This window comes from Triturus cristatus, chromosome 1_2, assembly GCF_964204655.1.
Source record: "Triturus cristatus chromosome 1_2, aTriCri1.1, whole genome shotgun sequence".
NCBI classification, from domain to species: domain Eukaryota; kingdom Metazoa; phylum Chordata; class Amphibia; order Caudata; family Salamandridae; genus Triturus; species Triturus cristatus.
In genome coordinates, this window is record NC_140580.1 from 341,489,820 (window position 1) to 341,500,342 (window position 10,523).

Consider the following 10,523-nt stretch of genomic DNA (forward strand, 5'->3'; position numbering starts at 1 on the left):
GCTCTGACCCTGTCAGTTACCCTGTAAGCCTTGTGCTTCACGGGTAAGCTGTCTCCTGTGTCCACATCATGGACGCACCAATCTGTGACACCAGGAACCAGGGAGAATCGGTCGGAAAATTGTCCCAGCAAGTGGCGGCAGTCTTCCTGTTGTTCGGGCGTCAGGGTGGGTGAGAGGTTAACCCCATCCACTGACCCATCTTTCTCAGAGGCCACTAAGAGGTCAGGAAGAGGCTCGGTCTCCTCTTCCATTCCATCATCAGTGGCCAGCAGCATGCCCACTTCGGTCCTCTCTAAGTGGGGCTTAAGGCGGTTAACATGTAGGACCCTCAAAGGGTTCCTGGGAGTCTGCATGTCCACCAAGTAGGTGATAGGACTTTTGCGCTCCACAACCTCAAAGGGACCGGTCCACTTATCCTGAAGTGCACACGGCTCCACTGGGGCCAAGACCCACACCTTTTGTCCAGGTTGAAGCTCTACCAGAGTGGCATTCCGGTCGTACCACCGCTTCATCTCCTCCTGGCTGGCTTCCAGATTTGCCTCAGCAAGTTGCCTGAAACGCCGAGTCTGGTTTCGGAAGGCCAGCATGTAACTATATACATTCTGGGGAGGTTTCCTGGGAGATTGCTCCCAGCCTTCCTTTACCAAACTCAGAGGTCCTCTTACCGGGTGACCATACAGAAGCTCAAAGGGGCTGAACCCTAGAGACTTCTGTGGCACCTCTCGGTAAGCGAAGAGCAGGCATGGCAAGAGGACGTCCCACTTACGCCTCATTGGACCGTCCAGGCCCATGATCATGCCTTTGAGGGTTCGGTTGAATCTCTCAACCAACCCATTTCCTTGGGGATGGTAAGGAGTGGTGAACTTGTAAGTTACCCCACACTCCTTCCACAGGGATTTCATATATGTGGATATGAAATTGGTCCCCCTGTCGCTCACCACCTCTAGAGGGAATCCCACTCGGGAGAAAATTCCCATCAGTGCCCGTCCCACCACGGGGGCCGTCACTGTCCTCAGAGGGATGGCTTCAGGGTACCGGGTGGCATGGTCCACCAAGACCAGGATGAACCTGTTGCCCAGGGCTGTCTTGGGGTCCAGAGGCCCCACAATATCAATACCCACTCGTTGGAATGGCGTACCGACCACAGGGAAAGGTTGCAGAGGAGCCTTGTGCTTCCCTCCGCTCTTACCACTTGCCTGGCAAGTCTGACAGGTTCTGCAGTAGGAATCTGAATTCTTATGCATTTGGGGCCAGTAAAAGTGGGTGACAAGCCTGTCATAGGTCTTGTCCATCCCCAAATGTCCTGCTAAAGGCACATCATGAGCCAGCCCCAGTAGGAAGGTTCTGAACTTCTGGGGTACCACCAGCACACGGGCTGACCCAGGTTCAGCAGCCTTAGGCTCGGAATACAGGAGGTCACTCTCCCAGTACACGTAGTGTGTTTTGGCCTGAACACCATTGGCCTGGTCTGCAGCCTGTTGCCGCATACCCACGAGAGAAGGGCATTCTTTCTGCTCCCTGCAGAATTCCTCCCTGGAGGGACCTCCTTCTTGCTGCCAATGGGTCAGCTCAGGCAAGTCTCCCAGTTCGGCGATCTGTTCCCCGGTAGGCTCCAGAGCATCCCCCTCCGGGTCTACTTCCTCCTGGGCCGTGGGAACTTTGGGGGCCGGTTTCCCGCGCCTCCTGCGCCTTCTCCCTAAGGCCGGTTCCTGGACCTCTCCCTCAGGCTCCAGGACCCTCTCAACACCCCTACTGGCTGCCATGGACCGGGTGGTCACGCACGCCCAGTCGGGTAGACCCACCATCCTCAGATGCGTGGTCTTCTCCACCTTCTCCCAAGGGGAACTCTCCAGGTCGTTCCCTAGCAGACAGTCTACAGGCATGTCAGTTCTCACAGCGACTTGTAGAGTACCAGAGACCTCCCCCCACTCAAAGGGAACTTGAGCCATTGGACAACGACTCTCTACGTTGTCAGCATTGACAACCCTACAGTAGGCATTGGGTACAATCTGCTCTTGAGACACCAGGTGTTGCCTCACCGAGGTCACGCTGGCTCCTGTATCTCTAAGAGCCTCAACCTTCTTTCCATTTATGGTCACCACCTGCCCATATTTCTTAGTGTTAGAGGGCAGGTAGGTTACAGGGACCATCTCACTGTCTCCTAGCGAGACTAGGGTCATCTGCCCGGGACCCCCACCCTCCTGGACTGCTACTTCCTCCCCAAAGGTAACACTAGCTACTTGCCAGGGGGGAGCACCAGTGGGTGCGGTCTTACCAAACAGGCGACACTTAGGATCAGAGGCAATGTGACCCGGATCACCACACTTATAACAATTGAAGGGCCCCTTTGGAACAGGTCTACCTGTCGGGGCCCCGTTCTGCTGCGGGGGTGGGGGAGGCTGAGAACCCTTCTGCTGGTTCCCTTGGGAATTACTTTGGGGGCCTTTTTGGAACCCCTTCTGTTTACCCTTGTCCCCCCCACTCTTCTGCTGGGGACCCTGCCCACCTTTGGCGGAGTCTCCCACTTGACCCTTGTGGACCCTGGTGCTGAGCCAGCGGTCCGCCTCCTCAGCAAGCTTCCTCGGGTTGGACAGCTTGCTATCAATCAGGTGCTGGCGTAGCTCAGGAAAACATTGACTGGACAAGTGCTCCCATGCAATTAAATCAAGCAGCCCTTGATAATCATTCACTTTGCTACCCTTCACCCAACCATCCAGCGCTCTGCAGAAAAAGGTCACATACTCCACATACGTACTCTCAGGGATCTTCTTCGTCTCCCTGAACCGCTGTCTATATAGCTCCGGAGTTAACCCATACCTGGTCATTAAAGCTCCCTTCATATGGGGGTATGAGGTTTGGAGATCTAAGGGTAAATCTAACAGTGTGTCACGCCCTTCAGCAAGGAACCTTCCCCACAACCCCGCTCCCCAGTCTTTCTCAGGGACCCGGTGTGAGGACATGGCCACCTCGTAGGCCCTAAACCACTGCCCTATGTCATCCTTTCTAAAATACTCCTTTACTACATCTTTGGGGATGTACACCTTGGACTCTACCTGCGCCGGTGGAGTGCTGCCACCAGAAGGAGCGGTGTCCAAACTTTTCGCCTTCAGCTCCAACTCCTTCAATCTGATATCATGATCCATTTGGCGTTGTTGTGCCTCCAGGGCCAACTTCTGCTTTTCCATTTCCATTTGTCCTGCCAACTTTGCCATCTCCATTGCATGCGCCCTGTCTGCTGCCCTGTCTGCCAGCTCCTCTGGCGACCGGACTCTGCTGGGCTCCTCAAGGTTGTCGGGTGGAACGATGTCCCCCGCATTCCGTAGGTCTCGTGACTCCTTCCAGGCTCTCAACGCCTTGGTGTACTGGGTCTTCCTCTTGCATCCAGCATGGGGGACTCTGAATTGTACACTGTAGCCTTTCAATTGCTCCATCGTGTAGCCTTCCAGTCTCTCCCAATCCACCTCATCGATTCCAGAAATCACAGAGAGTGCTCTTCCAGCGGAGTGTGAGCCAGGCATGGTTGCAGTAATGGCAGATGTCTCAACAAAGTTCAACAATTACAAACCTGTGGCTGCGTTACTTGGTCTGCTCTCACTATCTGGTGATTAATAATTCACTGTATGCAAATTACAAGTGCAAATCCGGAATCCCACCGCTGCCACCAATGTTAGAGCCGGGGATCTCTGGTTGGCGCAAGGTTGCCCTTGTGTCAAGCAGGAACCCTCTCCTCCACGTCAGGGCGCAGGATAACCCCTCGCGAATGACCCTTGCTCACCCTCTAGGTGCGTGGCGTGAGCAGCCAAGGCGATTCCTCAGGCGTTGTTGGTTAAGCACTTACAATCGTACACACAGTAAATACATCAATCCCCCCAGAAACGGACACCAGACTTGGATATATATAAAAATACGATCCTTTATGTAAAAATAAGGTATATATATCTTAGCAGACTTATCACAAGACCAATAACGTTTTCGCTAGGCCACCAGGTTATACAGCAGGCAAATGTTCTGGGTTCGTAGTTTCAAATGGATAGTTCGTAGTCTCTTTACTTGTAGTTCCAGTACTCACAGAGATCGGTTCCTGCGAACGGGGAAATAAGGCGTTGCGGGCCCCGAGCCCGATACTGGAACTTCTTTCGTGATGTGGAGAGTCGGCACAGGTCGGTGCGACTCTCAGCTTGGGAAGTGTTCTTGGGTCCTCAATCAGCAGGTGTGGGCAAGTAGGCAGGCGCGGCCCGCGACCTTTTAGCACGGCGGTGCAGGAGGGTCTCCACAGCGGGGGCGGCGCGGCCTGAGATGTCCGAGGATAGCGAAGCGGGGCCACAGGGCACAGTCAGTGCAGCTGGGTGACCCGGCGTAGATCACAGTCGTCGGACGGCTTCCGGCAGGAGGGGTGATAGCGCGGTCAGCGCGCTCCAGTAGCAGGCGGTGACAGGGATGCAGGCGGCCTGGCCCGGGGACAGAGAGCGGCTCGGGATGGAGCGGGGCTCTCACGGGTTTGAGGCAGGCGAGCTTCTGGGTGTCACGGCCCTAGGAGGGGCGATGAGGGGCGCAGTCTCTTTTCCAGCGGGATGCACACACGGCTCGAATTGGAGGACGAGCAAGAAGCACAGAGAACCCACTGTTCCTGGGGTTCAGTTCAGGGGGCAAGCTCAGATCAAGCCCTTGGAGAATGTTCAAGCACAAAGTAGCAAAGTCTTTTCAATAGTCTCTTCCTCTCCTTTCTCAGCAAGGCAGGCAGCAGGCCAGCTCCTCCAGCGTCTCCTTCTCCTTCTAGTCGGGCAGAGGTTCTTTGTGGTAAACAGGATTCTGATTTCTTAGGAGCCAGGCTCCTACTTTTATACCATGGTTCTTTTGTTCTTTAGCGCCAGGGGGCCTAGGCCTGGCTCAGTCCAGTTCTGGAGCACTTTGTTATGGTGACTCTGCTCTTTCCTTTCAGCAGCAGGGCAGAGACATCAGCCGCCCCACAGGGGGCGGCGCCGGCTTTGTGGTGGCAGAGCACAGGTCTATTCAAGAGTCAAGGTGTACTCCTCCCACCCATCCTGGTGTAATCTCTCTACCCACCACCTGGCAGCCAACCTGTCTCTGGGGATCCCCCCACCCTGCTCCTTACTGTTGCTAGGCAGAACACACACACACACACAGCAGAGGCGGACTGAGATGGTCAGGTCAGTAAATGCTAACTTTCTAAAAGTAGTATTTACAAACCCAGGATATTAAAATAAACTTGACTACAAGAAGTATCTTATCATCCTGAGTTCAGGCATACTAAACTCGACACTCTACCATGCTCTCTGAGTCCACTGGGGTCACAGCGTTGGCGTGATCCCAGCAGCCCATCCTGGCCTATGGAGAGCAGGTAGCCTTCAATAGTGAAGAACGGAAAGGGCTGTAATTCACTACTAAGACATGCCACACACACCAGGGCATGTCTTACCTTATGCCTACAATGCACCCTGCCCTTGGGCCTACCAGAGGGGTGGCTAACATGTAGGTAAGGGAAGGTTTCGGGACCGGCAAGTGGGGGCACTTGCGCGGTCAGCGCGACGGTCCCGGACCGCGCACAGGGTCTGCGGTGGCAGACCCTAGACACATTTTACAAGGCCGCTTCCGTGGGTGGCGCAACCAGCGCTGCAGGCCCACCAGCAGCATTGGCATTCACAAGCCCTGGCACCCCTGGTGCACTCTACTGGGGACTGACAGTGAATCCAATCAACCAATCATGAACATCAATTACAGGTACACTTTACTTAGGGAGCACTTGCACTGCGGCACGGATTAGCCGTGGCGCAGTGCCCTGAGCGGACAACACCAGCAAAACAGTCGAGGCACACCATCAAAAAGTGGAAGGGAAACTCACGCCAAGGTGCCAGGTCTAACAGGGATAGTCTACCCTCCAGAGCTACTTTGCCTCTGGTGGAGGCCCTCTCAGCCTCCTCTACCCTCTCCTGCGCCAAGACCCACTCAGTGTCTCGCTGTTGCTTCCTGGCCTCTAGCTGCGCCATAGCCTGAGCATGCTCTAACCTGAGCTTCTCTAACGCCAGCTGGTGCTCCCTTTCTTTCCTCCTATCTTCCCACTCCTCTGGGGACAGGGAAAGGGATGAGGCGCTGCCTCCTACGCTGGACCCAGCAAGGGACGCCCTACCTATGGGGTCCTCACTCTCTACTGGCGTCCAGGTATTGTCATCCTCTACCTCCTCTTCTGGATCTTCAGGGCTCCCCACAGACCCACCACCCTCCAGGTGTGAGGCCCGGGCCCTTTCCATACTGTGCTCAAGATCCCATGGACCCTTTTGCCATAGGACCAGGTGGTCCTGAAGTTCGTACAGGGTGTCGGACTCTCCCTCTGTACAGTACCTTTCTAACTCCTGCCTCTGGCGCCAAGCTAGCTCATAGGGATCACAAGCAGGCTCCATTCTGGCGGACGTTATGGTAAAAATTATACAGGGAACCTAGGGGTCTGAGTTTCACACAGGAGCACACAAAAAAGATTCAGCAAGCTCTCTAACCCAGAGAACTCACACTCACTTGCCTAGTGCCACTCACCACTCATCCACACACAACCCTCCCCTCGGACTGGTAAGGCAGTTTCTACCACCCCTGATTCCTCAACCTGACCACCACGTGACACAGGTACAGGGCGGGGGACAAATGTACTGGACACTATTACGCTGCCACCACTGGATCCCACCCTCTGGTGAATCCAGAAAACACAATGCACTAAGGGGGATGATCTACCCTCCCGAGCTAGGGACACCTAACTCACAGTGCACAAGAAACACATTTCCAAAGAAATGACAATTAAAAACAATTTTAAAACAATAATCCCTATACCATGTGATTTATCTAAATGCAGAGTTTTGTAGTGCGGCCAGTTGCTGCTGCGGTACAGCGCAAACGCAAGTCCAAATCCCACCGCTGCCACCAATGTTAGAAATGGCGATTTCTGGTTGGCTAAGGCTTGCGCCAAAGTCAGGCAGAAACCACCACTCTAGTCAGGGCAAGGAAGTTACACGCCAAAGATAACCCCTGCTCACCCCCTTGGTAGCTTGGCACGAGCAGTCAGGCTTATCCCTGAGGCGATGTGTAAAGCGTTTGCGCGCGCACCCAGCAACAACACCCAAGGCCCACCACAAAGGAAACTCCACACAAGGTATTCTATAAAAATAGCCTTTGTATTATACACAACACATTAGATAAAAACACACACTCTACAATGTGCCAACAGGCACGGGCAGAATTTACAAGGGATTATATATACAGGGGACAGGGCCACCTGGACCACTGTCCGGAATTAGCACTCTTAGAACATTGGAAATAAAATTACTGTTGCACAAAATTACACCTAGCACACAACCAGTCACTACTGGTATCAGGTAAGTACCACCTATGCAACCCTAACCACCTTAGGAAAATATTGCGCAGGGAATCAGGACCTCACTGGCACCACCTGTACTAGGGAGAAAACAACCACCTAAGTATCACTATACCTGTAGGGGTCTAAGCACATAAACACATGATGCATAACATTCAGAGGTGTAAAGCAAAGCACATGACGCATAAACACATTCAGAGGTGCAGGTTAGGAACACAATTGCGCAAGAACTCACATAAGCCACCACCTGTGGCAGTCCCTGGGCCAACTGGCCTGGTAGGGGCAAGGGCGCCCTGCTGCGCAGACTAAAACAAGAATGGTCCCCCACCTAAACGTGGCAGCTGCCCACTAAGTGCTGGGCAGCTGGAAAACGAACTTCAGGCACTGCGTGCCTCTGGAGCCCTCTCTGGGCTCTGTTCACTCAGAAAATGTCCCCTAGAGCCCTCGTGGCTCGGAACAGTCGTGCTCCCCCTCGTTGGAGCGCTCCGGGCGCTCGGAACACCAGACAATGCCCTCTAGAGCCCTCGTGGCTCTGCACAACGTTGGAGCCTCACTGGGCTCAAACAACAATGCCCCGGGAGCCTTCACGGCTCTGCAACAACATGCCCCCGAGGTCGGAGCGTTCACTGCGCTCTTCGTTGGAGTCCCTCTCAGGGACTCGAGACACCACAATGCCTCCGTTCGTTGGAGTCCCACACGGGGGACTCTTTACACACAATGCCCCCCTAGAGCCTCACGGGGCTCGAGAAATGCTGTGGCGACCTTTGGAGCCTCACGGGGTTCGATCACTGCCCCCCGCACCCCCAGCACATGCGCGGAGTCCCCCAGCCCTTCTCAACACTCACCGGGCTGCTCGGGGACTCCCGCGTCGTCTTCCCTCTCTCCGTTCTCGGGGGGAAGGGCGTGAAGGACTCCAAGGCTTCCTCGCGGAGGGGCAGGCACCGACAATGTGCCTCGCGCCCCCTCCGCACAAGTTCTGGCCACCCTCCTTCTCACGGTCCAGCGCGGGGTGGGCTCCCGCCTGGATCTTAACTTCTCCGACCGGGCTGCAACCGCGGTGCTTGGCAGGAGGCGGGGTAGGCTCCCGCCCTCCTTCTCTGAGTTCCGGTTGTCCCGGAGGCCCGCCCTCAGCCGCCTGACTTCCGACTGAAGCCCGGCTGCGGCGGTGATTTTCAATCTTGGCAATGAGAGGGGTAGGCTCCCTCGTAGATGCGGTATACGGCGGGGTGGGCACCCGCCGTAAGAATAAGCAAATTAGCGGCGTGGGCACCCGCGAGCACACCACAATGCGGGGTGGGCTCCCGCTCGATCAAATAATTAAATAAGCGGGGTCAACGCCGGGTGGGCACCGGCTGGCATCAATAAAGCGCTCCTGAGCGCTAGAGGCAAATCCAAGCGCGTTGGGGGAAAGAAAAGCGCTTCCAGGCGCTTAGGGGACCCAAACAAAGCGCTCCCAGCGCTATGAAGCCAAGAAAAGCGCTCCCAGCGCTATGAGGGAAAGGAAAGCACTTCCTGGTGCTTTAGGATAAAAAGAACCACAAAGTCCAGCAAAGTTCTTCCCTGCACGCAGCAGGGCAGGGGTGGGGGGCCAGGCTGGACCCAGAGCCAGCTCACTGGGCCTCCAGGCAGGGAGGTAGTCCAGGTGGCGGTCCTCTGGTCCAGCAGCAGCAGCAGCCCCCCTCAGGTAAGATCCTGGCAGAGAACAGTTTCTGTGGGGACACAGCCCCATTTTTATACAAGCAAACCCTTTGTTCTGGGTTCAGGGTGAGGGGGAAAACCAGTCGCAGCTGGTTGGGGAGCACCCTTGATGTGCTCAGCCCCTCACTCTATTCACTGGCAGGGCTAGGGTCGTCAGTCGCACCACAGGGGGTGGGGCCAGCATTGTGTGTGGAAAACCCTGTCCTATTCAGGACCCAGGTGTACTCCTCCCACCCATCTAGCTGCTGATCTCCCCATTCACCACTGGGTGACTCATCCTGACTCTGGGGAATCCCTAGCCCGTCACATGACACGACCAGCCAATCACGCGACAGACACACTGCACACAGAAGTGCCCACTTCTAGAAGTGGCACTTCCACACTAGGTACATGCACGCCGCACACATCATCGCGCAGCATTCACTCCCACGAGTCCGCACATACCAAACTCGGGCCTGCACACCCCACGCATCAGGAACTACTAGGGACACATACACTCCCCATGCATTCCTATGGGAGGGCAGGCCTATCTCACCACATGCACTCAGAGCACGCACGCACTTTACCCTGGGACACAGGGAAAGTGCGCAGAGACCAAACAATTACCACACCAAGTCACCAATAAAAAGCCAAAAAGTCCAGGGGTGAACCTGCCAGAAGGGCCAAGTCCAACATTTCCCTAGATGGCCGCCGAGCACCGGGTCAAAAACCAAAGAGACCCCCCTTGCAAAACCAGGTGGTTTTGCGATAGGCCATTTTGATGTTGCCTCACTACGTTTTGGGCCCTTTCCTGCCGCGGGTACTTGGGCCTCCCACACAATTGAGGCACCATTTTTACCGAGAGACCTGGGGGAACGCTGGGTGGTGGTAAATTTGTGTGAGCCCGGTGATGCCAGAACTTTCCCACCCCAAAATGTGTGAAAAAAGTGATTTTATCAGCTAAAATTGAGGTTTGCAGAGGATTCTGGGTAAGGAAACGTTGGGGGATCCACGCAAGCCATATCTCCCTGGAAGCCGCCGGGTGTCTAGTTTTCAGAAATGTGTGGGTTTGGTAGGTTTCCCTAGATGGCCGCCGAGCACCGGGCCAAAAACCAAAGTGACCCACCAGGCAAAACCAGGTGGTTTTGCGATAGGCCATTTTGATGTCGCCTCACTACGTTTTGGGCCCTTGCCTGCCGCGGGTACTTGGGCCTCCCACACAAGTGAGGCACCATTTTTACCGGGAGACCTGGAGGAACGCTGGGTGGTGGTAAATTTGTGTGAGCCCGGTGATGCCACAACTTTCCCACCCCAAAATGTGTGAAAAAAGTGATTTTTTCAGCTAAAATTGAGGTTAGCAGGGGATTCTGGGTAAGGAAACGTTGCGGGATCCACACAAGCCATACCTCCCTGGAAGCCGCCGGGTGTCTAGTTTTCAGAAATGTGTGGGTTTGGTAGGTTTCCCCAGACG